Here is a 27693-nt window from a genome sequence, read left to right on the forward strand (position 1 = left end):
AAAGGCTCATAGTGTTTTCCTAAAGACACAGGCCTTCCTTCTTTTTGTCCTGAAATTGTGAGACGATATAGTCATTTTATACGCCCCCCCCCCACCCCCCCCCCCCCCCCCCCCCCCCGCCCCTCTGCTAAAGCCGCCGCATCTCACAGTTGCACTCTGTGACAGTGCGTGCCTCAGGTTACGCGGGGGTCACCATATTGTGCTAATCCCGTAGAACACATCAGATCAGCTTGATTTCATTATTGTCACAATGCCCCATATGCGGCGGCTCAAAGCTACTTAGAGTGATCCTTTTTCGAGTGATGGTAGAAAAATAAGCCGGAGTCTGTTATCTGCGCCACAGCTGAAGCCTATTGTGACGGACATTCGGCGTGCATCCTACAGTGGATTTGGCTCGTGTTAAAACGTGGCCATATGCTTTCTGTTTTTCCGTTGTTTTGTGTACACCCAGCGGAAAAATACGACTGCTGGGGCTCTTTTCATTTCTTCTTCATTTTGTTTTGAGTGTCTCTGTTCCTCCTCGAGCCTTTTATTCAGCACTTCTTTGCCACTGATAAGTGATGCAGATAGCTGTGATGGATAATAGTGGCTCTCTCACACACATGGAATGGTTCTGATTCAGCCCAACACTTACTGATAGCACCTTTGAGTGTGTGTGTTTGTGTGTTTGCACTGAGCTGTTTGGTGGCGTCTTCTCCAAGCAGCTGAAAAAAAAAAAAAAGAGAGAAAGGGGCAGAGGGAGAAATAATGAGAGGAAGTGAATAAGACTGTGATTATGCTCTCTTGGATAAAATGACACCACCAGTTCTTCTGTAATCAACTGCAACATACAAAAAGGCTTTATGGAAATGTTTGACAGTTTTGAAAGAATCTGGAATCTGAAATCTTTTCTCATAGGTAAATGTTAAATTCAAAATGCAGAAAGACTCAGCCACAGATAGTTGCAAACCGAAAAAGCAGCCATCTTGAATTTCCTTTGGGGTTAATAAAATAGGATTATTGAATCAAGTGCGCCCCAATCTATTATTCAAGATTCACACCTCAACTATCATACATTGTAGCTCTGATCTTGACTTCACAGCTTCAAGATAGATCCAATGCCAGTGTTTTGCAGAGAGTTTTACTCTTGATATTGTATGATTCCTGTTTTACTACAGGGGGATTGTGAGTTCAGCCCCTGGGCTAACCAACATCAGATGTACGCCACTAATAACAAATTTGTACAATACACACCAAATTTGTAGCATGCACTAATTGTTATTTAGCACCTGGCTTAGCTCATGCCCTTAGAATTATGGATATGCTCCACAATTTGTAATTGACTTTGTGCATAACTTCAAATCATAACAATGCTGCCCAAGAAATGACTTCCGGTTTTGATCCAGCACACCAAAATGAAAGCACCATCTTATTCATTAGTTCAGCAGTTCATTAGTTCAACTTTCTTTCTGCCTAGCCATTAACAGACAAATCAACAGACTTCAAATGTGTGTATTTGATTATATTCTTGTAATGTTACAAGTACCTGCTAAACTAATCAATTAGACGAGCTGTGTGCTTTTATTATGGCGTGCAGGATCGAAACAGGAAGTCACTTCTTGGGTGGCGTTGTTCTGATTTGTAGTTACGCACAGAGTCAAATAAATTGACTGATCTCTCTCTTTACTCCTGACTCACTTCAAATCCTCTCTATATTTGCCGTAGTTGTGCCACTATCTAACGCAGTGTGTCCTCTTTAGCTTGCGATGCCATTGCCACACACAGACAGATGCTATGACAAGGTGAGGTGACATGCAAATATCTCTTGTATTTAAGCACGTGCTCACTCTAACCGCTGACACAGCCCTGGCGGTTCACTGTGGGCTGCGGCGGGCACCATTAGATCTGTGTGTGCGGTGTGACAGCCTCATCATATCCACCTTGTTGTACATCTGAGCCCAGACACACACACACACATCCGCAGTATCTAGACACATGTAGAGACGCATGCCCCCCTCCAGGTTGCCTTTGTTCCCAGCATCTGTTTCCCTCTGTGATTAATTGCAATTAGTGAGAGGTTTGAAGGCCCGTAGAAGAACACAGCATGAGGAAAAACATCAAGATTAATGAGGGGAGGCATTCGTCAGATTTGGAGGGACAGAAGAGGAAGGGGACGGTGCAGTGGATATGTGGGGAGGTGGGGGCTGTGGAGGATAGGAAGATGACATGCTGGGAGGGGCTGATGGAGGAGGAGGAAGCGGAGAGAAGAAGTATCCTTAATGACGTAGGCGATGGGAAGAGCACAAGACCATGACATAGAGAGGGAATGAGGCAGGGATAGAGCTGAGGAGAGAGACAGAGCCAATTGTCAAAGCTCAGGTCACAGAGCATCACCACAGGGGACTTATTAAATATGGAAATTAGAATTGCTAATTGACCTTTGTTAATCAGCGCAGTGGGGGGCAAGAGAACGAGTTGGTGTTTCATTTTCTGGCGGAGACTGCATGTGTGGGTTTTAATAAAAACAAATGTGTTGGCTCGTTATGGTTAGAACGCAGGGTATTAGAAGAGCCTGCTATGATGATAAGCAGAGAGAACCTGTTTAATAGTAAATAGTTTGTTTTTAAGTATTTGTCTGTTTCTTTGTTTATCTCACTGTCTCCATGCCTCAATTTGATGTATGCACATAGAATTGTTAGTCTTATTTCCAGACCACATTTACAAGATTAGAGACTCCCGAAATGTATTAGTGATTGACCATTTGAGCTGCATAAGGCATGAAATGGCCTGTTCGGGACCTGTAGGTTGTGCACATCCATTCAATTGCACATTACACGATATTTTCTGCAATAACAAGGACATGATCACCTTAATGTGACACAAAATGTGTCTCATAGTCACAGAAACGTACCATTAATGTCAGGTTTGTGCTGCCATCGTCCAAGGGCATGTGCAGAGGTGGAGTGCTGTTCCTGATGACCCGCTGAAGGGACCTCCTTCTGCTTTAACACTGCTTCCTCTAATCCTGTTAGTCACCCAGGGGCCACTGAGGCCCAGCGCCTCAAAGGGATGATTGTTGCAAGGTCCAGAGGTGGCTTTGAGGGTGAGTGATCAGCCACACACATGCTTAGACGCACTTCTGAAATCACACAACATCCCGGCTGGGCTTATATAACACATTTCCTGTTTTTAGTCTTCATTTATTCCCACCCTTGACTGATGTCTGTCTCATGTACATGTACACTGACAACCTATTCATTTGGAATACGACACGTATGTATGTATTTAACAAGGAAGTGTTTCTCTTTTGGAAATTCTGTGTGTCTTTGAAGAGCAGTGGGCCCTATTATTGTTGACTTTCGTGTTTCTTATTTTCTCATGGAGAGCCAGTGGTGCATGAAGCATAATGCTTTTACCTTGTGTTGCCAGCAGAGGGTGCATTGTTCAGTGCAGCAGAGTTCTCTTCCTTTGTCAAGGGTGCTGACTTTATTGCTCATCTATGCAGGAGTTATGGCCAAAATCATCCGGTGTACAGTGTTAATGGCATTTGAATTACAGCGCTGCTAAATCAATTAGGTAAGAAAAGTATGCAACAATCAAAATGTCACAGTTGATGAAGCTGTGCTTTTGGAAGCAGCAGGGGGATCGACAGACTGATTTGTTTGGTGTTATCAATCTGGGCTAGGCTTTGCTGGCTCTGGGCTCGTCTATCTGCGTGCAGTGTGTCTGTGCGCGTGTGGAGGTGTGTTGTGTCTATGAGGTAGTGTTTGTCTGTGTGAGTGTTTACCATAGAACAGGGAGACGTTTGATTGAGCTCTGTACTGTAAAGCTGTGTGTTTGCCAGACGGTTTGTCTCGTAGCCAAGACTCTGTGGCACAGAAGAATACAATGATTATCTGTCAGAAGGAAGCCATGGTTTCACAGTCAGGCTACAGCCTGGACGGCCTGAGACCACACAGTCAAATGACCACAGGATCTTTTCGGTCACGTCCTGAAATCACGTATGTCTAATGACATTTTGTTCCTTATCCCAGCGTCCATGTTGATCCTTGGCATTGTTGTAGTGAAGGTCCTGGCTGACATTTAGCTAAATTTTAAATAACTATTGTTCTTCTGCTCTGTGTATTCATCTATGTACGTGGCTTTTACTGTGGTTTAGTCCATTCAAGAGCCTTGAGGAATGTCAATGACCTTTGACCTTTGGTCTTATTAATGCGAGGGGTGCAGTTATGATGTGGTGCTGGATCATTGGTGTGCGTTAAGTGTGTGTCTGTGTGCGTCCACAACAGTGTCATGGTACACATGATTTATCACGTATTAGCAGCAGAGAGGGGGGTTGAGGCATTTCTAAAGCTTCATGTTACCAGGTCAGGTCAAAGGTCATCAGGGGTCACAGTGCTGAGTGGATATCAAAGAGCACCCAGGGAGCAAGTCTGGCTGACCAGAGCTATAGGCTTTCACAGAGTGAGGCAGGACAATGGTGAGTAAACAGCACAAACACCGGCTGCTGTGGGTAGAACGTATAAAGGGTTAAGGTCATTGCGGTAGTTCAGGGGTGAAAGGTTAGGGGAAATACCAATTAGACCTGACTGTGGGTTTTGATGATCCCACTTCTCCATGCCACCTTTGTAACGTGCACACGAGTCTTAATGGCATTCAAACATGGGTTACCGCTTGACAGATTGACAGCAAATATGTTCCAAAATACGCATCTTAACCAAGTGTGCTAGTACACGCAAACATACATGCAGAAGCAGACAAAGCCCCACAAAGGCAGCTAATTTCACACCGACTCTGTTGGGGCCCTGTTTGGGCACGGCTGTGAAGCACAGACAGAGAGACAGATGGTGCAGGGCTGGCAGGAGGAGTTTGGGCTGTCCTCTGTGTGTGTACGCGCTTTCAGCATGTGTACGTATGTGTTTATATGATTGTTTATGTGCATGCAAAATGGAGTCAGTGCATCCTCCCATGTCTCTGTGCATTTCAAACATCACTTTGTACTCCACACACCAGCAGAGTTAAGGCTCTAGGCTATGCTAGCAGTGCTTCTCCAAACTGCTTTCTGTTGCCAAGTAGAGTGTCAGAATATGTTACCTTCAGCACAACCTCCATGTCTTCATAGGTGCTCTTCAACTCACTTGCATTGTTTTGTTTTGTGTACGAGTCATTTCCCTTTTTAAGATGGCAGACTGCAGACAGAGCATATTAAGCACAAGAAGGACCTGTTTGAAGTTGAATGTAGCTGGCACTGAATGAAACAAGCCCTTGTGATGTGCTTTGCTTGAGGTATTGTTTTATTTCTCTCAGTGCTGTTTGTGAGTGTTGGCACTAAACGAGGTGACTGTTTTTTATGATAGCCCGTGCATAGCTAAAGCTTGTTAGCATGCCTGGGTTGGCTGAACTGGGGCCAGGGGGGAGGAAGGAGCGAAATTGAAATGTGTGTGGATGAAATAAATAGGGGTGCTCACAAGCACAAACAAAACACTCTCAACTGTGGTGTAAAGTACAGTGTGAATAATGAAGGAGGTGCTATCAAGTTGTTTTACTATACTTGCCCAGAGGCAAATTGTGTAAGGGATGTCCTGATAGACAGAGAAGCACTGTGACTGGTGGTGAGGCTGACAGACGGCTCAGCTAATGCTGTGGATGGACAGGCTGACAGCCCTAGAGCCAACAAGGCAGTCACAGAACCAGTGTCATGGCACACTGTGGAGACAGGAGAAGCGGGAAGGCTTCATATTCCTTGGGACAGATGGTAGAGACATGTGCCTGCTCTCACCGCCCTTCTCCACTTTGCTCCAACCTGCGACCACAATAACACTATTGGCTCCTGACCTCGGTAGACCCCTACTGTGTCCTTATAGAAGTGACAGTAAAAGGGACGGTGTCCAAAACGCACGGTACTGGAGATGGGCACCCGCTCCGGCTGTGTCCTCAGTTTGCCATCGAGGTAAAGCGGTGTGTCCCCATCCGCCTGGGCCAGTGCCGCACGCTGCTCAGGCGGCTGGTCCCCGAGTCCCCACAGTAGCAGAGGCCACCTGCTCCCATTCAGCGCTCCACGGCCCGGCGTGACCACAGCCCCGCTAGCACCAGGCAGGCTAATTAAACTCAGTGTGGAATTTACTCCAAACTCCTACTCATACCGAGAGGCACACACAGCTCTGCCAGATCGCTTCAGCTGCGTGTTCAGATTTAATAACACAAATAGACAAACAAAGAATCATCCACCCACGCTTCCTGGACAAGAGGAAAAAGTAAAGAATGCAAATGTTTTATTACACAAGAATAGAAATTACTGTATTACCCACAATGGCAAAAAACATAGACGTGATGCTGCCAACAGACTGTCCCATTTTACAAGGGGTTGTTCTGTTTGGCGTCCACCCACAGAATCCTCCTCTCTGATCTCAATGCAGTGTTTCTTATTGTCCTCAGACAAACTAGGTAGGAACAAGCTTTACCCGCTTGTGTATAAATACAAATCTGTTGGTGATTTCATGTGGGACTGGCACAAAAAGCTTCTGGATATTTATTGAATATGCATGCTAATGATTTGGTCACTTCAATCATCGCAACATTGGCCAAACACACATAAAATTAAAGGTCTATTTAAAGCAGTCTATTGATAAGAAGAAAAAAAAGTGCATCAACATTTCCCATTACTCCTGGCAATAGAAAACTGTCAGATGGATTATGCTTGGAAACTTAAGCATGTTATGAATGCCTTTGGAAAGGGGTAGAGGTGGAGGCATATTTTTCAAGGGAATGTGTTTTTTTTAAGGAGAGAGGCAGACAGACAGGGGTAAGATAGGAGCAGGCGACTGGCGCTGCTCTGAGGTGTGACTGTTTTCTAAACTGATTTGAGGCCAGCCGTCCCAGACCCTAAAAGCTTCCAACATGCTATGGGGAGTTGTGCAGTAATCCTCTGTTCCAGGTAAACAGCTTTCTTTCTTCCAAAGACCGTACGCATTTCCCACTTAGACACTTTGAAATTCTCTCTCCAAACAATATTTATTTACATTATGAGTTGTTTTCAATAATTGAACTTACCAAAACCCAATTATTTGTTTTGTTTTGTTTTGTTTTGTTTTGTTTTGTGATGTGAGAATATGCTCTTGTCTTGCCTCTCCCTCCAATGGCACAAAGTGGTATAACAAGATATATATATATTTAGTTTGTTTTGTCTGTTGCTGTATAGAAGCTTTGCACTGCATAAGTTACAGCTTTGATAGTGTTGTGTAAAGTGGTGGGACTGCCTGATGCACAGTGCATCTCTCTCTCCAGCTCACAGCGGAGGAACTCATCTGTTTACACTCCATCACAGACACTTAAACACTGCTCCCGCCTGTGCCTTCCACTCCCTCTTTAATCTCTCACTCCTCTTTTTTCTTTTCTTTTCTCTATCCACTCCATTTAGTCATTAGGTCGGCTCTCATCTGCATAAGCTTTCCGTTGTAGCACTCGATTGCACTGGGCTCCAGCTCATGTTTATTAAATAAGCCTTCTTGTTGTGTCAGCCCCACAGCTTGCCTAGCTCTCTGCCTTGTCCTATTATTTTTTCTTTTTTTTTGTCATCCCTCTCTTTGTGGTTGGCATGCTGGCTTGGCCTTCCCCTTCCCCCTCGCCTCCTATTCTCTGTGGGGGTATTAAAGGCTGTTTCTGTTGGCCGTCACTCTTCATAAGTGGTGTCTTGCTCAGTGTGTTCGGCCTGTTCCCTGTGTGAGTGCACCTCAATGCCCTGGTGCGCGCCTCACTACAGGCCCCACTCAGAATGGAAATGAAGGCAGTCTGTAATGAGTTCCACTCAGCCAGGGTCCGCGACCCCGCCGCCATCAGCCAGCTTAGAGGAGAGAATCAGAGAGACTGGGAGAGGGCACAGAGACGGGGGTCAGAGATGGAGGGAAGAAGAGGCTCATGGGAAAACACTGCTTTTTAAATTTTTTTACACCCCCCTCTTCAGCGCCTGGTTGCCAAGCTGCTACAATGTTAAGCTGGCCTTTCTTCGGGTCCATGGGGAGCAGTGAAGAACATCACACAGGGTAGGAGAGAAGACAGGAATGATATTTCCTTAGGGTAGGGTTGGAGAGGTGGACAAGGACAATACAGGGACCAGAGGACATTGTCATAAACTATACATTAGAAAGTTAACTGCATTGTATTTTCCCTTTTATCAAAGCCATCAACATTTAATATGCATGAATTGTGTATTATGTACACTAAACCGGCCAGAGTTGATACATAAATGAAACCTCAGTCCTGGCTGTGTGTATTGGTGAGGAGTGAGAGCTGTGGAGTTGTTATAGATGACAGACAGCTGAGAAGAAGACCTGGGGTCAGCACAGTCAAACAGTCTACAGATACAGGATGGCTTGGCCCTCCTATCTCTCCCTGCGTGTCCTAGGCAGAGCTATTGTACAAGGCAGTCTATTGGACAGCAGATGCCTCACTGGGCTCCAAGCCCAGGAATTGTGTGTGTCGGTGAAAAAGGGTAATGGCTGACTCTACACGACCTCTGACCCCACTGGGCAGCACAAGTCTCCTTCACACTCCTCACACTGACAACACACACACACACACACACACACACACACACACATACACATGCACGCACGCACGCACAGGAGGAGAGGGATACAGAGGACGTACAAGATGAGGAAGAAAGGTGAGGGAAGAAAGGTGAGGTCAAACATGGGAGACAGAGGTGCACTGAACCACAAAAGGAGACAGAGAATGTCTCAAACAGCCTGAACAAGTGCAAAAAGAAACTATGTGTGATCTTTTACTGCAAAATACATTGATTGTAATATTGTAATATTTGTTTGTTTTGTATTTATTTGAACACTTGGCATTGAACTGTTCCACTATAATACTGTACCTTGTCCAGCTATTTAAGGGATGACAGACAAGCTCCGAGTAAATCAGTTTGTTTTACAAATGGCACGGTGGTGCAGCGGTTAGCGCTCGTGCATTACAGCAAGAAGGTGCTGGATTCCCAAAAATGCTCTGGAGAAAATCAAGCCTCTATAGAACAATAGCTCCCGCTATACACTATACAAGTCCATCTCAAGCCGCTAGATACGGTTGTATTATTATCTTGCTTGTTGTGTGTATTTGTGTACTGTACAGCTATACTTTTATCCCTGGAGAAATGTTTCCTGACATTTGACTAAAGCCTGAGGTGGCCAGTGGGCCACTATGCTGCTTGTGAGTGTCTTAGCATTTCTCTTGCTGTGTAGCCGAATGTGTGTGTGCATGTGCAGCTGACCCATGTAAAGAGGCGCGGTGTTTGTGTGTGGGGCATACATAATGGATGCGCTGCCTACCACACAGGAGTGCACAGTGCCTGAGGAGTTCCCAGCTTAACAAGCCTTTGTGCGCGTGTGCGTACACGCTACAGGCAAGTGCATATAACTGATTATAAAGCAAATGGCATCTATGACATTAGTCATAATGTATTCTTTATCGAAACATTTTAATTATTATTATTATTGCTGCTTGAGTTCCTGCTTTTCATCTGTTCACTTGGCCTTTTGTATAATTGTGTTCACTGTACAAACAAACTCTCAGCCAAGCCTCCTCTACCTTTTAGAGTGGAAATGCTATTAGTTTCTTGAACCATTGTCAAAAGGAGCAGCCTGAGTCTTCCACCTGTTAGGTGCTGATAGCGTGCGGATCACGCACACACATGCTAGTATATACTAGGATCACTCAAAAGAGAAAAGCAATTGATTGGATTGTGTTACGCAACTAAGACATACAATCACATTTGTTTTGAACCCCTCAGATAATAGCAGAACATTATCGTACAGTAAACTTTAACCGTCATGTCATTTCATACTTTCTGTTTAAGAGATTTTTTTTATTTTTTATGATTTACTGTAGAATTGGTATCAATGGAATCCCACATAAAAGACGACAAGGACAATATCAACTTCATAGTATTCCAAAATCAACGTACAACGTACGTTGTTGAAATGGTTTGGTGAAATTTCGGGAAAAGCCCTATCGATTTTTTTCTTTGACATAATATGTCACCAAAGACACAGATTGAACAGAATTATGCACATCTTTGGAAAGCCTGAGAAACCTGGAATACTAGAGCAAATAGAAGGCCTGTATGCAGCGGGGGCAGACTGAAGAGTGAAAAGATTGCCCCGCTTGGCTTTTGTAAACACCAGCCAGAGCAAAGAAGGAGGCGAGTGGGGAAGTGACATATCTCTGATCTGTGCTGTGAGCCTGAGCAGGAGGGGGTCTCTATTGTAATAGCCAGGTCAGAGGGATCCCCACCATTGAGGAAAGAAAACAAGGCTCCAATTATACAGCATTGTCAAGCAAGTGAGCTGGAACAGTCTGTCTGTGCACATGATTTTTAAAGTAGTATGTGGTATTGTGCATGCGTGTGTGCAGTTTTTCCTTTTCTTTTTCTTTTTCTTTTTAACAACAGGGGCATCGAGGTACTTGAAGTGTCGCCATGGCGCTGTAATTAGTGAACAGAGGTGAAAGGTTGGCCACAATTCTGCCAGCCCGGGACAGGACCTCTCTGAAGAGCAGAGGAGAAGGGAGGAGGCAGGGGGAGCGTTTTACACAGCACAGACTAAGCACACAGTTAATTGAGTCTCTTGATTGAAACTGGAGAGAAAAGAAAGCCATTAAGCACTGTTAGTTTTGTAATGGTTATCCTCCCTGTGCACTCTACCCCTCGCTGGCCCACACCGAAATATATGTAGCGGGACACTTTAGCACCCTGGGTCTTGGATATGGACAGAAGATTTACAGGATTTTTCGGTAGATCAGATGAGGGAAACATGGTAATCCGGTTGGTACTAAACAGCCAAAACGGACAGTTATAGGGTTTTAGACTGCGATCTTTAGGGTAGTGTTTGTCGATTTAGCCTGGCTAACACCAGACTAAAATCACAAGTGATATTTAGTCTGGGGACCACCAATTCATTTTCTCGTAGGAGAGGTGTGGTTTACGAGCGTCCATAGTCGTTTATTGGGCGATACGAAAAAAAAAAAAAAAAAGTCTCATGCGTCTGCACGTAGCCCCAGCCAATCATATCATCGTATGAGATGACGTATGACGTACCCGCTGTAAACTTTTGAGCTAAATTATTTAGAACAAGGTCTAAAGCTTGATCAAAAAATACCATCGTGTCTGCTGCTGTCATGTTGGATCCGTAAATAAACTTTTTTTTTAATTATCCGTAAATAAACTACAAGCTTCCATATATCGAATAGCGCGTCATCGTTTTGCCGTCCCTCCTCGCTCTGTGATTGGTTCCCAAATCCACCGGAGATTTGGCCATGGTCCCCAGGCTGTTGTGCAGTTCGAAATAATTCGAGCGCACACAGCAGCCTGGTGTTAGCCACGTTATTGTCGATTGATAATTTAGCTCAAAAGTGAGATATGCAACATTCCATATTGACGTGGTGTTGTTCAGTCACACATTAAATAAGTTTCCTGGTTTATCTTTGTCCCAGTACACTACATCAGTGGATCTACAGAAACATTGAATAATTGTTCCTCATCAAACCACTGTTATCTGAATTCACTCTTTGAAAGTGGCTTATAAATTAATGATAATACAAGTTTCCTCCATTTCATGAAACTTCCTGCAGCTGTCCTGTCAGATAGCATTGTTGACGATGATTATTATGACACATCTCCTGCAAGAAAAGTACCATAGCTATCAAAGCAAGCCTCTGGAGACAGAGGGGGAGAACACTTGTTCTCATCAGATTGTCAGTGTGAGGTAAAGGAAAAGTAAGTCTACTTGTATTGAAATTAAAAAGCGCTCAGGATTCACTGTTTAATGAACACCTCTGCTGTGAGTGCAGTCCATGTCTTTTATTGACAGAAATAACAGTTGTCCCCTGATTCTCAAGTTTTTGCTTACTCAGTGTTTTATTATGTATTGTAAGAGGAACCATGACTATACACTGGCTCTCAATTTGACTCAGTGTTGATTGTGGAATTCACCTTGTGTGCTTTTCCACTCTGGTAGCTTCATAGAGGAGTCGAGGAGATTTTGTGGCAGCTCTTTCTTCTCACTGGGATTGCTCAAGGCTTCCACATGGAGCATTGATAAGGTTTGAGCAGGTCTTCACATGAGAGTTAAGATGGCCACGTGTGTAGGTTGGTTATCTTTATGTGTGCACTGTGCTCTAAATGGAGGGAGTGTGTCTGTTAACAGAGAGCCAACTGGCAGCAGTGCTTGGCAGTGGGTTGGCGTTCACATGCCCGCTCAGCTCCACCACCTGTCTGGTCTCTGGGAGAGTCACAGGGACCCTGCCGGGAGGGCCTCCTCTGAGGGCATGAGTTGTGTGTGTGCACGTGCCTCGGTGTGCTCTGTGTGTGAGTGGGTGAGGAGACCAGAGGGGGCACTGACTGAAGCAGTGCTCTGGACCTCCAGATCCTGTCCCAGGAAGGGGTCCGGGAGGAGAGCCACCGTGTGCCAGGGCCTGGTCTGGCCTCTGCCATCTCCAGGAGCTGAGCAAAATCTGCCTGTGCTTCCCTTGTTCCATCTGTCTGTCTGCCTGTCCATCTGCACCTTCAAATGCACTTCCCTGTTTGTCCTCATGAAGCCACAGGATGTCAGTGTAGGAGGGGCTACGATCATTAAAAAGGAGATCACTGTACTTCCAAATCTCACTGCAATCTTTTGGATGCATATATCACAAAAAAGGTAATAAATGATGGTGAAATAAATACTACTGGTGAAACAGAATGTATACAAGACAAAACACTATGTGAGGGAGAGGGGATTTTCAGAATGCCATACACTGCAATTGTGCGAACATACACTCGCTCAATAATTTAGCCTCTGCTAAGAGTGGTTCTGATTAAATAATGGAAGAGCCTGGCACTGATGATTGTGTGTCTGTATCTGTGATCTGAGCACTGGCTTAGTCATACATTGCCATGAGCTTAATAATTACAGGCAGGCACAGGCTCGGACTTCATAAATATATAAAAACAATTTGTTTAGGCTTATGTCAGAACAGCTAGTATAAAAAAATGTACCAGTCAGTTGAAACATCAAGATTCAACGAGCATAAAACTTTTTCTGATCACCATGTTTATACAGTTTGTGTGTGTTATGTTGTGCTTTGATTGGCTCGATAATAATCTCTTTTTAAGGAAATACTGGTGCACCATATTGTTTGCTAATAGTTCATGTGCAGGTCAGAGTTCAGAACAGACAGGGTCACAGGTCAGAGGCTATTAAATCCTGTTGGAGTCTGGCATTTGTGCTGTGCTGAATGGCTTTAGACCACATGTCCGGGCGCTTTAGACAGCAGCCTGCCCTCTGAACCCAAATGACGTATAGGTCCATTGAAAAGGCTACTGGCTGTAACCCGAGCCTGGCCTTTGACCTGTAGATCAGCAGGGGTCACGAAGGGCAAATGTAACACTCGTCGCATAGCTGTGTGGTCGAGACGCAGCAGCCACAGATGAACTCAACACCTGCTTATGTGAAGAACTGTACAAATGTTGCTGTGAAGCGGCCAACAGGTGTCATGTGAATGAGAAAAACACCACAAATTATTCACCAAGAAACAGTTGTTTAGTTTTCTGGAAATATAACATGAAACACACATCACATTGACTTAATGGATCATGAGTGATAGTGTACATTTATAGTTTATGTGCAGTACAGGTAAATATATACCTGAACACACTGATTTACACTCTTAGATGATGGTGTAGTATATAAAGGCATATAACAACAAACTATAAATGCAGTAATCAATAATGTAGAAAAATAATAAGTAAAGTCAAATGCCATTCCTAAGAGTAGTAACCACTGTTTGGTGAGGCATGTAAATATGTTAAATGTTTTGTGTAAAATGATCAATAAAAGTCTATGACATGAGACAAAAAAGAGGATGAGAAAACCGGTGTTATTACATTATGTTTCCACCCCCGCTCCATCATTACTCTGATTCTTTTGATAATTTTCTGCATCATCTGTGAAATCAGCTCTGAGATCCCTGGCTCCACACAAAGCCCTGCTGTGTATATGTCCTTATCAGTGAGGCAGGCTGGGGAGGTGTAAAGTGGCCAAGCTGTTTTTCCTGTAATGTGGGCTATTCTTCATGTCTTATCGGAGGCTGCTAATGTCCTGGGCCAGCGCAGGCTGGAGTGTGCGATTCATGGCCTAGACCTTGCCTTTGTGAAAGCATACATTAATAACCTTTTCCCCTACTCCTCCACCAGCATCTTCACTACCCATGAGGCCATGCTTCTGTCCATCCTCTTCAGGACAAAAGCAGTTTAAAGATCACCCGTTCAGGAAACTGGGGTGGCATTGATTTAGGAAGAACAAGAGAGGAAAGGGCAGATGGGTGGGGTCCAAATCACAGTCACTTTAACCCTAGTTTTTTAAAGCTGCTGCTTTAAAACACCACACATGTTCTTTAAATGCATCCGAATAAAATGCCATGAAGCCGCTCAAACTGGACTGTAGTAGATACAGACATATTGCAATATAGGTGGTTATAGTTGGATTATTTTCAGCTTGTGTTTTTCTACAATACAAATGCAGTCTCTCTAAACACCTTCATTTGTTTATTTGGTCAGGACAGTGCATGTTAATGAACACATATGGACTCATGCATGTAAACACAGCAAGCTGGATTGTAACCATGGGCTCTCTGTTTTTATTCAGATGTATAAACTATATTAGGTTTCACTTTTCACCTTGCTATTCTTACTATATGCGGATTGTATGTTTGTTTTGGCAAGACGTGAAATATTCTAAGTAATTGGATGCTCAGTCCTCTATATGTGAGACAAAAGGATGGAAGAGGAGTCTTCAGTTGAGCAGTGACCCTGTGCCCTTTTAATTAGCTCAGTAAATGCGGTTGAGATTACAGCAGAGGAAGTGAAGCATGTAAGTCAGAGCTGGATAAAGAGAGTCCAGATTTACTGTGGGGAAAGAGCAAATAAGTGACATGTAGCAGATACTTAATGATTACAGGCTTTTGGCAAGAGAAGGAATTGATTTTTAAAAAAGCAGAGGAAAACTGTGGTTTAAAAACACACTGCTCCCTAACAGCCTCCATCTCTTGCAGCTTTCTTTGTGTTACATCTTCCCTAATATACTATATCGGTGGTGGATGGTGCTTGTATTGATGCCACCCACGTATTAGAGATAAAGGCAAAAAGGAAAGCAGACATAGGGACCCTGTGGTGATAATGAATTGCTGCTGTTCTATAGAGTTGTCTTTTTTTTTGAAGTGCTTCAAACCCACTGGGAGGAAATTAAACACCGTGTGTGGATCAGTGAAATAAATCTAGATACTGCTTTGTTTTGTTGAATATATTGTTACATTTTTTTAACAAAGCAATAAGCACCTGAGCTTAAGAGATCAATGTTTCACGTTTATAGGTTTAGCTGATACATTCAATGCATCATGATACAACATGCTGGTATTTTATTTAGCTTTAGCTTTTTCATATGCTAATAAAGGAAAATAGCTAAACATCCAATTCCATGCTCTGAATTAGCACAGATTTACTTTAAGAATCACAATCTGTCATATTTTGTGGCTTTCATAGCATTTCATATGATCATTTTTGCTCGTGGTCCAACGGCACAATGCAGGCATATTGTTCAGTGCAACTAAAAAGTGCAACATTGATTTGATTGTTTTTGCATTGATAATAAATGAATGTTGACGGGGCCATAAATCTTTGATGTATTGCATCGTTGAAGTGTGCTTGTAAAGGTTAGTGTTCGATTACTGCCCTGGCCATGCATTGCCTGTTCCCACCTCTACTGTAGCCATTTACTCTGCTCTCCCTAAAGCGTCCATTATGTGCAGCTGAGGTGGCTCTAATGGCCCACAGCCCTCCTGTTCTCCCACCTCTTCCCCTTTCATTTTCTCATAACAAGCCCCTTGCCCTCGCCTGCCGCTGCTCCGACAAGATTATCCCAGCGTTATTCCACCTTTCTGCTCTCCTCTGCGCTTCCTACAGTGCTGGTCAGGCGTGACCTGAGAAATACGCATTTGCAACAGCCATTTCTCTCCCTGTGTGTCTCAGGCTCACACTCTTCGAATAGGTTACAGATCATTTGGAGCACCTTGAGGCAATTACTCTCCTCGGTGGTCACCTCCTTGGCCCCTGCCTTTCTTGGAGTGGGTCCTCTGCTATTATCCCCTTTCAGTGCACAGTGGGCTCGCCGCTATAGCCATGTGGTCCAGCGGCTCGCCCCGTTACTGAGGGATACTCTTCCTCCAGTCCTCTCTTCCTACCGGTCGTTTCGTTGGTACATGTGCTTTAGTGAATGTAGCACAAAAGAACATAAAGACGTCTAGATGCTCCAACATGTTTGTTCATCTCACAGGCTTTAACAAAGGGGAGGACGGGGGTTGGAAGTGACATCATTTGAAATATATATATGTGGTTTTAGTGTATAGTTGGGCTGCACAATTTTGTTAAAAAGGTGTTGCGATTGCTCATAAATTGAAAGAATTAGATGCATTTAAAGCAGAACTAGGTAACTCATGCGCCTAGAGGCCATAAGCGCCACTGCAGGTGTCGTTGCATTTTGAGTTTTTTTTACTCATTAATTGTTCGTGAGAGTAAATACTATGCTGACCGAAAAGACAAAGGGAGAGAGGGATATTGTACATCCAATTACACAATGGAGAAATTTTTCACTCAAACTTGGCTGTAAATACTGTTTAAGTGGCGCTAGCTTGGCCTGTTAGCTTCTTCTTCGCGATTCCATTAGTGTGTATTGGTGGCTCCGACCCGTAGGCAGCGAAGTTGCAAGTGTGGTTTCCTGACCAGAGACACCATTAACACTTGTATTACCCCCAGAGGGACTACGACAAGGATTTATTAAGGTAAACAAGTTATTTAGCACTGCTGTAAGAACATATTTGTTAAGGCCTCAACTACATGGTTAACAGGCTTTATACACAGTAAGATCCCATGGAGACAAGTTCTTTTGTTGTTTGCAGCATCTGTGATTAAAGTTTACAATTTGGATGAGAGATTTATCTCGCAGCCCTAATGAGCTGCAATAGCCACAAATACTCTCTTGTTGTAAGTACACACAGGGGGTTATTTACTAAACCCGCCCTTCTCAAAGACCCCCCTTTATTGATTAAAGAAACCCAAAGGGCCCCACAACAATATGGACTCTTGGATTCTTTTCAAAGAATATGTTTTTCAGCATTAAATTCTCACAATTTCACAAAACAGTCAAACAAATACACATACATTTAATTTCACACCCATTCATTTCATTGTGAATGACGTGAAGACAAGCTTTGGAGGCCCCCCCTGCAGTGCCTCGGAGGCCCGGTTGTACCGTCAATCTACCCCAATGGGCGGCTGTGGCTACAATAGTGGCTGCTGAGTATGGTGTGAATGAATGATGACTACAGTGTGACGCTTTCAGAAACTTAACACAGGCTTGAAACACACAATACAAGTGAACAGTAAGCCATTTTTCTTTTTCTAATTAATATTACATCTGCTGACTTTTATGTTGCAGTTTAGCACTTGTCTTCGTAAATGACCCCCCACAGTGTTTTTAACTCATCACAACAGTTGTTTCCCCATTGCATTTGTCGTTGTTATAGTGAAATGGTGTTGCACAGTAAAAAAAAAAAAAAAGTATTTCTATATCACAAACTCACTTGTGTCGGGTACTTTGACCGGATTAATTTCACCACAAGAATATTTTAACTTGGGAACTGATTTGGAGCACCACTGAATGCGAACAGCCATCCATCTCCCATCTTTCTGCTCTGTCTGTTCCCACTCCATCACTGCCTCACTCCTTATCATACAGGGCCTGCATGTTACTGTGTGTGTGTGTGTGTGTGTGTGTGTGTGTGTGTGTGTGTGTGTGTGTGTGTGTGTGTGTGTGTGTGCGTGTGTGCGTGTGTGCGTGTGTGCGTGTGCGTGTGCGTGTGCGTGTGCGTGTGCGTGTGCGTGTGCGTGTGCGTGTGTGTATGTTTTGTGCCTCTGATTTATGACTGGAGTGATCTTAACCAAGTGCCCGTCATAAATAAAGTGACATCACAGTAGGGGGAGAGGGGGAAATCGAAGCGTTTCTGGGCCAACTCATAACCCTCTCAAACAGCCATTCAGCCCTGTCAGCCTACACTCACTACACACTCTTCCGCAGGTATAATTGAGGGTGAGATCGTTAAGGCGGCGGTAAATCCCACTGTAAATCCAGCCGCAGCGGTCAGGCCTAAAAATGCCTGTCTCCCTCTGACGGATTCAGTCGGTTTGTTTGAGCTGAGAGCAAATCAATCACAGGCACACACTAAAAGAAGCCCCTGCTGTGCCTTTAGCCAATCAAAATGAACTATAAGAACAATTAGAATTCTGCTCTGTAAACAGAAACAAAGCATATTATGTTTTACTGTTACACGCAGTGTCAATAACTGTCATTATTTATAGTTTTTATATATATATATAAATATTTTACCATCCAAAAAGCTACACTAATCAAATTCTTGAAAAGAAATGGTGCTAAATAGCGAGTGCAAGCCGAAAAATATAATATGCTATTTTGTGGGCATGTTGCACCTAACCTACCATTTGAAATTGTCTGTGTTATGATATTAGGGGCCCAAATCTGATCATGCTGTATGAACGTAATATGCAGAAATGATGCTACTTGTTTAGCATGTGAGCAAACACTTAAATGTAAATGACCCTGACAGTGTGTCTGTCTTTTTCTCTTTGCGTTGCACAAGTTACGACAGGAACCTTTTGAGCCACTTTTGAGCCACTGTGAACCTTTTGGGTGGTGAAATATAAGAGCCTTTGCCAGATAAATTAAGAATTGAAGACTATTCTGTCTTTTGGATGGTGAAAAGTCCTCAAAATGGCACCAATAACAGTCACAATCAATTCTCACTTTCTTCCTTCTCTGGTCGATCAAAAGTTAGTTAGTTTTTTTTTTCTACATTTGAAGTGACACAACCACACCAGCATGCTCTTTGCACATAGTTCAACATTATCTCTGTCCAAAAACACACTTTCACACTAGAGTTGTTTTTGAAAACTGGCGAAGAAGGTCATTCTGAGCTGTTGAAAGATCAAAGAAATGCACAGAGTTTTTGTTTGAGTTTTCTCAAGGAGTTTACCAAGGTTTATCTCCTCTATTTGACACACACAATGATCTACATTGGCCATTTCTCTTCAGTGAGTGAGCACAGAGATGTATGCAGCTGCTAGACATATTAAATGTGGAAAAACTGTGCATACTGCAGACTGGATGGATTCCCACAAGGCCTTTGCTTTACGGAGGACCTAGTAGATCTCACAACGCACACTCTAATAGCTCTTTTTAATGTTAATCTTTCAGTTCGTGTGCAACATGTGGGACATGTACACTTTTGTGAGAGTGAAATGATCAAATGAGCATCCTTCTTTCTGCTGCAGGATCACAGTGTTAATTCAGTTGTTATGAATGTATTGGCCGTCTGTGTCCATGTGACGGTGTGACTGGCTGTGTGTATTTGAGTGACCTGGCACCGCTTTGGGAGGTTTCTGGTCTCGCCGCTGAGGTTGCGGCTCCAAAGTGATTGTTGGAGACAGTGGTCCAAAGGCCGCCCAGGGTACCGACCACCACTTGGCCGGGCGTCTAAACAAAACCCAGGCCAAACCCACTGAGATTCAGTCTCACTGAGCTGCTGTTCTGTATCATGCTCCTAATTTGGCACCGCAGCTTGTGTTTTTGTGTTTCTTTGGACAAAAGAGAAAAGACACATCTCATCCAGCAGTTTCTCTCTCAGCATTGCTTATTCACTATCTTTGTTCACTGAGCTTGCGGCTGTGTTGTCCTGATAATTGTGAAGTAGTCTACTAATTTCGGTTGTAAAATGGGCCTGTATAGTTCTTTGATTTGCTTTTTGATACAATAATTAGATATTTATCGTTACCTTGAAGGGCCCTCATGGTCCTTGCTTTCCCAAACATCCTTCCCACCATCAGTGTCTTTTTGAGCCATATAGTGAAGAAAGCAGAGGAGGAAATCAACAGAGAATGTGAAAACAGTGGAGGACAGCTCATGAAGGAAAGAAGCGAGAGAAAGATGAATAATCCAATTAAGCCTCTTAGTGTTTTATCATTGTTCTAAGATGGCTGCCTCTCCTCTGCGCTAACTGTGGGCTGCGACTAGGCTAATGTTTGAGCTAATCCCTGAATAATATGAAGGATGGGGCAGCGCTGAGGATGGGGACTGTGCCAGCAGATTAGTGCATGGAAAGGATTCGAACATGCATTGGCCTGTGTTTGAGACAGTTGCAGATTGAGAGAGGTGCCTATTGGATCGTGCAGCTTATACTTTGATCCTGTGTCAATGTGTGCTGTTGTGTTTGAGCTGGCTGAGGCACTGAGGATTCCCAGACCACAGCTGTCTGATGCTTCATAGATCATGCAGATACAGATTTGTCTGTTTTACTTAATTCATACAATATGTGAGAGTATTTTTTTGGAAATCACACAAGACCTTTCACTGTGTTAAGAAGAAGAAAAATAACTTTATGTGTGTAGGGCCTTTCACAGACAGGGTCACAAAACGCTTTACATGAGACAATTTTACATTCCCTCCATACTGTGGTGGTAAGTACTGTATGCAGCTTCAATTTCCCCTGGGGAGACTGACAGAAGCGCTGTTGAGACTGGACACACCTGCTCCAACAGTCTGTCTGACCATCATTCATTCATGCACACACATCATTCATCCTGGCCTATTATACATGTTTTAAGTGATAGGGGAAACCGGAGTACCCGGAGGAAGCCTACGCAGACACAGGGAGAACATGCAAACTCCACACAGAGAGGCCCCGTCCCAGGTGGGAATCGACCCCGGAACTTCTTGCTGTGAAGCACGAGCGCTAACCGCTGTGCTACCATGCCGCTCAGTTCAACTTTCCATCCGTTATCAGTTATCCAGCCTCCTCTGTCTTTCCTGCCAATCCCTTCCCAACCCCCAACTCCCTGCAGCATTTTCAGAGATGACAGGACAGTGTTTTTCCTTTGTTAGGGAGTTGCTTGCACATTCTCTCCTCTGTTGACAGGTAAAAGACATGAAAGAAACTAAAAGACTGATCGTGATGAAATCCTCTGGGGAGGACAAGAGGGAGAGGTAAGAGAGAGGAGAGGGATGGAGCCATAGCAAAAGACATGGGAAGACAGAATGGCTAAAGGTAAAGTACTTCGGGAGGGGAGAGAAAGGATTGAGTCACAGAGTGAGGAGGAGGCGGAGGAAGCCTTGACAGTCTGTGACCTCGGGTAAGTCTCTTCGACTGTGTGCTGATGCGTGAAACCTGAGCACACGCACTATTAGCACGCCTCACTTACTGAACACAGCAGAGGCCTGACACAGGCCAAGGCAGCCGCTCACACACACACAGTGGGGTCTCTGTGTTTAGTCAAATAAAATGAAGGAGGTTTTAAAGCAAAATGTCTCCCAAACAAACAAGTTATGTTGCCAGCTCAGGCTGTTTTTATTGTTTTGTTTTTTTTGTTTAGAACAACGTAACTATATTTTGTTCTTGTTTGTATTTTTATCATTAAGATAATCTTGCATTAAACCATTTTTGATATCTATCACATAAAGACAGTCTGTTTCTGAGTTGTAGCCCAGTGGCTCAGGAGTGGAGAAGGTCAACTCAGGCCCTGCAGAGCCCTGGAGGAGCAGCTGTGATCCAGTGCCTGTCAGATCCCTCTCTTGGCACCAGTCCTGGGTGACCGTGTTTGCGGCTTCATACAGTTGTGTGATTACTCTGTGCCTGAGGCAGGTCAGGTCATGAACCTACTAACTCTGTCCTCCTTGAGTGTAAGCTAATGGGTTAACCATCTCTGTCCAATGGGCGAGGATAAATGAGCAGGCCAAAGAGGAAATGTCACTGGAGAGCTCAATTCAAGCATTAATACGCTCCCAGCAGCTCTTTAAGTGGAAACGGTTGAGTGTTTCTGCAATTAAATATTAAACTGAGTCACAGGCTTTGAGTGTACAGCTACAGTTTGTGCATAAACATGGCTTAGTGGGAGTGCCCCTGGCTGCCCTGTTATCAGTCTCTCTCTGCTTCTCCTGATGCCTTCACTCTGTCGGTCCCCTCAGCTGGATGTGCATTTCTGTACACCTGTCTCTGGGTTGTGGCAGAATATTCCATCATTACACACATGCATGCATATAGTTGCCAACTAAATGAGTGGGGCTTTTAAACAGTTCCTGTCTTTCATGTGCGGTTCACATTTTTCCTTTTGGAGGCCTCCTCTTGTGTCTAATAACAGGGGGAGTTGCTGAAAGGCAGCAGATCCGTTGTTTGATATGGAGACAGATGAAGGACTGGAGGATGCAGGTAAGAGAGCTGTGCGACTATAAAAAGCCTCATCAGAGCAGAAAAGTGTGGCGTGATGCATTCCCTGAGCAGCGGACAGGGAAGGCTCTGTTGTCTGTGTTCGAAAGCAGGTGTGCTGCAAGGCATTATGGGAAAGGTATGATATGACAGCACATCAGTTTGTCAGCCCTGGCCAACTCCCTCCCCCTCTTCTCATCTTCTCCCCTGCCACTGGGCATGTGATTGTCGACCACAATGAGCGCTGGTAACCAGCTTAAAAGGAAACCCACTTAAAAAGAGCAGTGACAGCATTGTAAGTGCAGTTCCCGATTTGTGAATATTAAAAAGTCACTCTCAATGCAGAAACTGAGTGCCAAGAATTGCCCGAAGACTTCATCAAGAGAATCCTGGAATATGTTCACAGGGCTCTCTACACTGCACTGATCATCCATTTTAATGAGCCGCTTAATCAAGAGCTGTTAATTGTAAAGTGAACTAAGAATGACTTTTATAAAATTCAAATATTGCCTGAAAACTGCTTGTTGTTTGTCCTCTTCATAACAAATCAAAGATAAGAAAGATCAGTCCAATGTCAGACTTTGTCTTTTTTATGGCCTTTTTCATTCTGTCTTTTGACAGTGTTTGTTTACTCAGGTAGATTTGGGTCCTGCTTGGTTAAAGGCTGTACTTTGACAGACGCATTATTCATGTACATGTCGCCACCTTGGCTGTCACTCCAAGGTGTTCCTGCCGCTCGTGCTCGCACAGTGTCTGCGCTGCTCAGAGGACCAAGTGTGACTGACTGAAGTGTGTGAGGTACCTTTTGTGTCTAAACTGTAAAAGATTCAGTTAGTATTAGTGAGTGACCTTCTACTTTCTTCTGAACCCATTCCTCTCACCTTTTAGCTTCACTGCTTACTTGACCCCTGCGCCAGTAAGTGAATGTCTGAACGACATTCAGTAAACTGTGTTATCTGAATGTCGCGCTGGTAAAGGTCTGCGTTGGGTTATTTGTCTTGATAATGTTGCTAAGAGACAGCAGTGTGTGTGAAAATGCACAGCTGACCCTGGTCTCAGTCCTGTTGACACTGAAGTGAAAAGGTGCAAACATGCACAGCATCCCTCACGCACTGGGATTCATTTTCCTTCTGTAAAAATGGGATTTACACTCACTAAAACAGGATTTGATATTGGTTCAAATCAAATACTTAATGCTTTGTTTGTCATTACAGAAGTGGTAGAAACCTGAACTTGATGTTGTGGTGTAGTTTGGAAAATTTGCTATTTTTCCACTCATGCATCTTTAGGGTCTGAGAAATCGATGTATTTAGCATTCAAATCAAATATAGTCTTTTCGGGTGCTCGATTTTCCTTCCTGAAAAACACTCACCTTGTGCTTTCACATCAGGCCTCTGTACATGTCCGGACCTTCTCCATTTGCCCTCTCTGCGTTTAGATTCAGTGCATGTATGAACCCTTTGGCAGAGGCATGTTGCATTCTCCCGTGGTCCATGTGCGCTCGCATACATTTCACACATGCACGTGCTGAGCTCAGCTGGCCAGCCTGGAGTTGTGTAATTGCAGGGTTATTGCTGCTCAGCCTGATGGGTAATGACACATTTGCAAATTAATTCTGTGCCGGGCTGTGATTAGCATACGCAGAGAAGCCGCTCACACACACACACACACGCACACACACACACACACACACACACACACACACACACGCACACACACGCACACACACACACACACACACACGCACACACACTTCACAGGCCTCTAATCACCAGCAAGAGGTCAGGTTAAATGGGCGTGTGTAATAGTGGAGTGGCTGCTGGTCTCCGCAAATAGGGGTGAGTGTAAGGTGATGGGATATTATTTTGAGTCGAATTTGATACAGGCCATTATTCTGAGCCCTGAATTAAAAAAAAAAAAAAAAAAAGTGCGGGCTGTGTGTGGTGGATTTTTTTTTAAAGCCAGTTCCTCTTTTGGTGCACTGTATGTTGCGAGTGATAATTTTAGAACAAAAGGTTTAATCAAGCTTTGGGCAAACGGGAAATGAAGTTCACTGCTTGTGCTGATGTCCTCTATGTGATATGCTTCATCAAATGTCGCCATGAAATGATCACGCACAAAAACGTTGCGGGGGGTAACAATGGCTATCATGCTAAACAGACCATTGTAGATTTGCTTATTAGCAAATAATATAGATATGATTGAGTATTATTTGGTTTGTACTGAACCATCATAATCTACTATATTGAATGTGCCTGCTGTGTATGTCTTTGTTTTAAACCGATCAACAGCGCTCATTTATTCCTGCATGTTTGTTAGTTAATGAGAAAGCATTAACGTGACATCAGACTAATATTTGCCTATGCCCTTGTGTTTTGAATATTTGGCTGCACTTATGACGTTGTTTCGCTGCAGCGTTTCCTTCGAATCCCACACCTGCGACAAAGTGCTGACCTGTTCGGTTACAATCACCTCCTGCGAGGAGTCCATGTTGTGTTTATGTGTGCTGCTCCAGAGGCGGTGTATGTGCCGGGGAGAGATTATAGCGATGCCTTATCTTTGCTTTCCCTGCAGTGGAAGACGACAGACCATCTTTCAGGCCCCTCCAATGTTTCACACACACATGATTGAGAGTGTGATTATTCTTTTGCAGAAGGCCTGGTGGAGAAGGGGTGGGGGTTTGGAGAGACAATTGCACGGCCGCTTGACAGAAATGGGCACCACAGATTTGTGTGTTTGGACATAAAAGAAAGATCTATTTGTGCGTTGTCTTCTCTTTTGTATCCTTTTGGTCCTCAGCAGATGATGTCTCTTTTGATTATTCTTTCCCTTTTTTATTCATTTAACACATTTGCTCATTATATTGTGCATCTTACCTTTAGTCCCCGCTCTTACTCTTGAGCACACTGTCAGAGTTTTCACACGCATATCCAAAGAATTTGTTGTTTTAAATGAGGATGTTATTCTCTAAAGCATTTTGGAAACATATGATTTTACAGTATAGTATGTTAAAGCAGGAATAGTCACTATAGGGAGTGAAATAAAAAGTCGCCACCTGGATTAAACTAAGCAAAAAGTTTAAAGGAATAGTTCACCGTTTTTCCATACTGAGATATGTTCTTACCTGAGCTTAGACGAGTTGATGCGTACCTGTCTGGTCTTTGTACGTGCCCTCAGTCGCGCAAAAAGACGAAAGATGCTGTTAGCATTTGGCCTCTCCCAATGTCCCAATTATTTCTACAAACTTGTTGTTGGTGTGTATGCAAGAGTGTGCAAATTAATTTTTTGGAATGAATGTGTGTGTTGATTTTAATGCTGTTTTGGGGAAATAGTAATAAGTAAATAAGTATTATTCTGTATCAGTATTTTTGTCTGCCCAGGGACTAGGGCTGAATGATATGGACAAAATTTCATATCTCGATTTTCATGCTAGATATCTGGTTATCTATACGATACGATATAACTATGGGTTAGGTGAAAACTACGTATTGTTCATAAAAATAAAATCATAATACAAAAGAGTGCCGTTTTTTTGATGAAAATCTATATTGTTTATATCTTGCTTTTTTGATTTTTCAACCTGGTACAATGCATCTCTCCCTTTTGAGGTTAATGTATATTGTACATTGTCCCTAATAAACTAAACAGTTACAACTTTATTAGTTACATTAATCATCTGCTGACATCACCTCCCTCGCCTCAAAATGCAAATGACAACCGGTTTTGCCAATACTCGCGTTATTGGATGTGCATTTTAACAAAAACATCAACAAAGCTGCCATAGATTCAGAATAGTATTTCAACCTCTCTCCTCCTCTATTGTTGTTTACTTTTATGTCGTGAGTTGTCTTATAGCTGAAATGTGACTCGTCGCCTATGTTTTGTCACTCCACGAGATGCAGAAAAAAAAGTATATATTTTTCCTGAGGAAAATAACAGAATAGCTCACAGAGACTTGGAACAATACATATTGTTACTTTTCAAAAGCTCATAGAAACAATGTCAGCGAGTGTGTGCCAGAATGTGTATGACTTTTTCTATGGCTGCATTTATTTATTGTTTTGTAGTTATAATATAAACATTAAACAAATGTTTAAAAAACCTTTAGTTTTGTGTCAGCAGCTTTGGTCCCATTAAACTCTTAACACCCACCTAAACTGAGCAGATTTTCTCCATTTTGGCTTTATCCAAATCTAAAAGCTTCTTCAACAAAATGTAAATATACCTATAAGAACGAGACATAAATATGGATGAAAACACTGCAAAAAAAAACATCAAAAGAGCGACAAAAGCGCAACAAAACCGGTGAAAAAAGGGGTTAAATAGCAACAACAAAGCCACAAAAACGCAGCCAAACAGGCAACAAAACAGTGATGAAAAATCAACAAAAACGTGGCAAAAAAGGGACAACGCAAGGGAAAATCTTAGATGAGTTGTGTAGGTCTTAGCTTTCAAATGAGGCGTTACACTGGCCTATGGGCTGTGAACTCCATCCGAGAAGCTTTTAGATTTGGGTAAGGCTGAACTGGAGAAAATGTGCTTGTTTAAGGCAGGGGTTAAGAGACCACGTATTCTGTTTTCAAGAGCACGTACCACACAGGCCACATCCTGCAGGCTCCATGGATTAAGTAAAAGAAGCATTTGCATGTTCTCGACAATAGAAAGGTGTTTGTTTGCACACTCACAACATCCGACATAAACCCTGTTGACATAATTATGTTGATGCAGTAATTAATCACTTTCATGCATAAAAAGCCTTTGTTTTGCCAATGACTTCCCCTCCCCCTACAGTATCAACAGCAGACTCCAGAATCAGAATCCCTTGTCTTTGCACAGTGCACGACGACGTCTCATTATTTAATTATGATTAAATAATGGGACGTTTTCCGTGGATGAATTTGAGCGTTAGTGGTTGTCTGCCTCAATTGTACACTGCCTGCTGGGATAAAGTGGTCAACCGTTTTCAGCACCGATTTCAACATTTTAAATAATTTTACGTCTGAGTCATTTCCTTAAAACCATATTAGAGTCCATTTACCTTTTACCTAACAGCTGAGCAGACAGTGTTGTGCTGATGTTTGTGTGTTTATACATGTCTGAACTGAATAGCACTAAACTGTACCGTCGGCACAGCATGGTGAACAGTCTGTTCGCTAATCCACCACAAGCCAAGTTTCTTAGACAGACACATTCGCGCACCAACGCACCCACACAGACAAGGACTCTCATTTTCAGAGCAGAGAATGGAGGCGGGACATCTTTTTTATGTTCTTCTCCCAAACACTTTGCTGTTATATAGGCTAACCCGATGGTACTCTTGCGCTCTCTTGGTTGCCGGTACAGTGTGAACAGATGCTCCCT

At 43.4% G+C, this 27693-nt stretch overlaps 1 protein-coding gene across 1 annotated transcript in view; it reads left to right on the plus strand.

Moving 5' to 3' along the window:
- The window catches only part of gse1b (Gse1 coiled-coil protein b), a 111090-nt gene that overhangs the window by 40252 nt on the left and 43145 nt on the right, over nucleotides 1–27693 (plus strand). The gene's annotated exons all lie outside the window — the stretch shown is intronic.

This window comes from Gobius niger (assembly GCF_951799975.1).
Source record: "Gobius niger genome assembly, chromosome: 4".
NCBI lineage: Eukaryota > Metazoa > Chordata > Actinopteri > Gobiiformes > Gobiidae > Gobius > Gobius niger.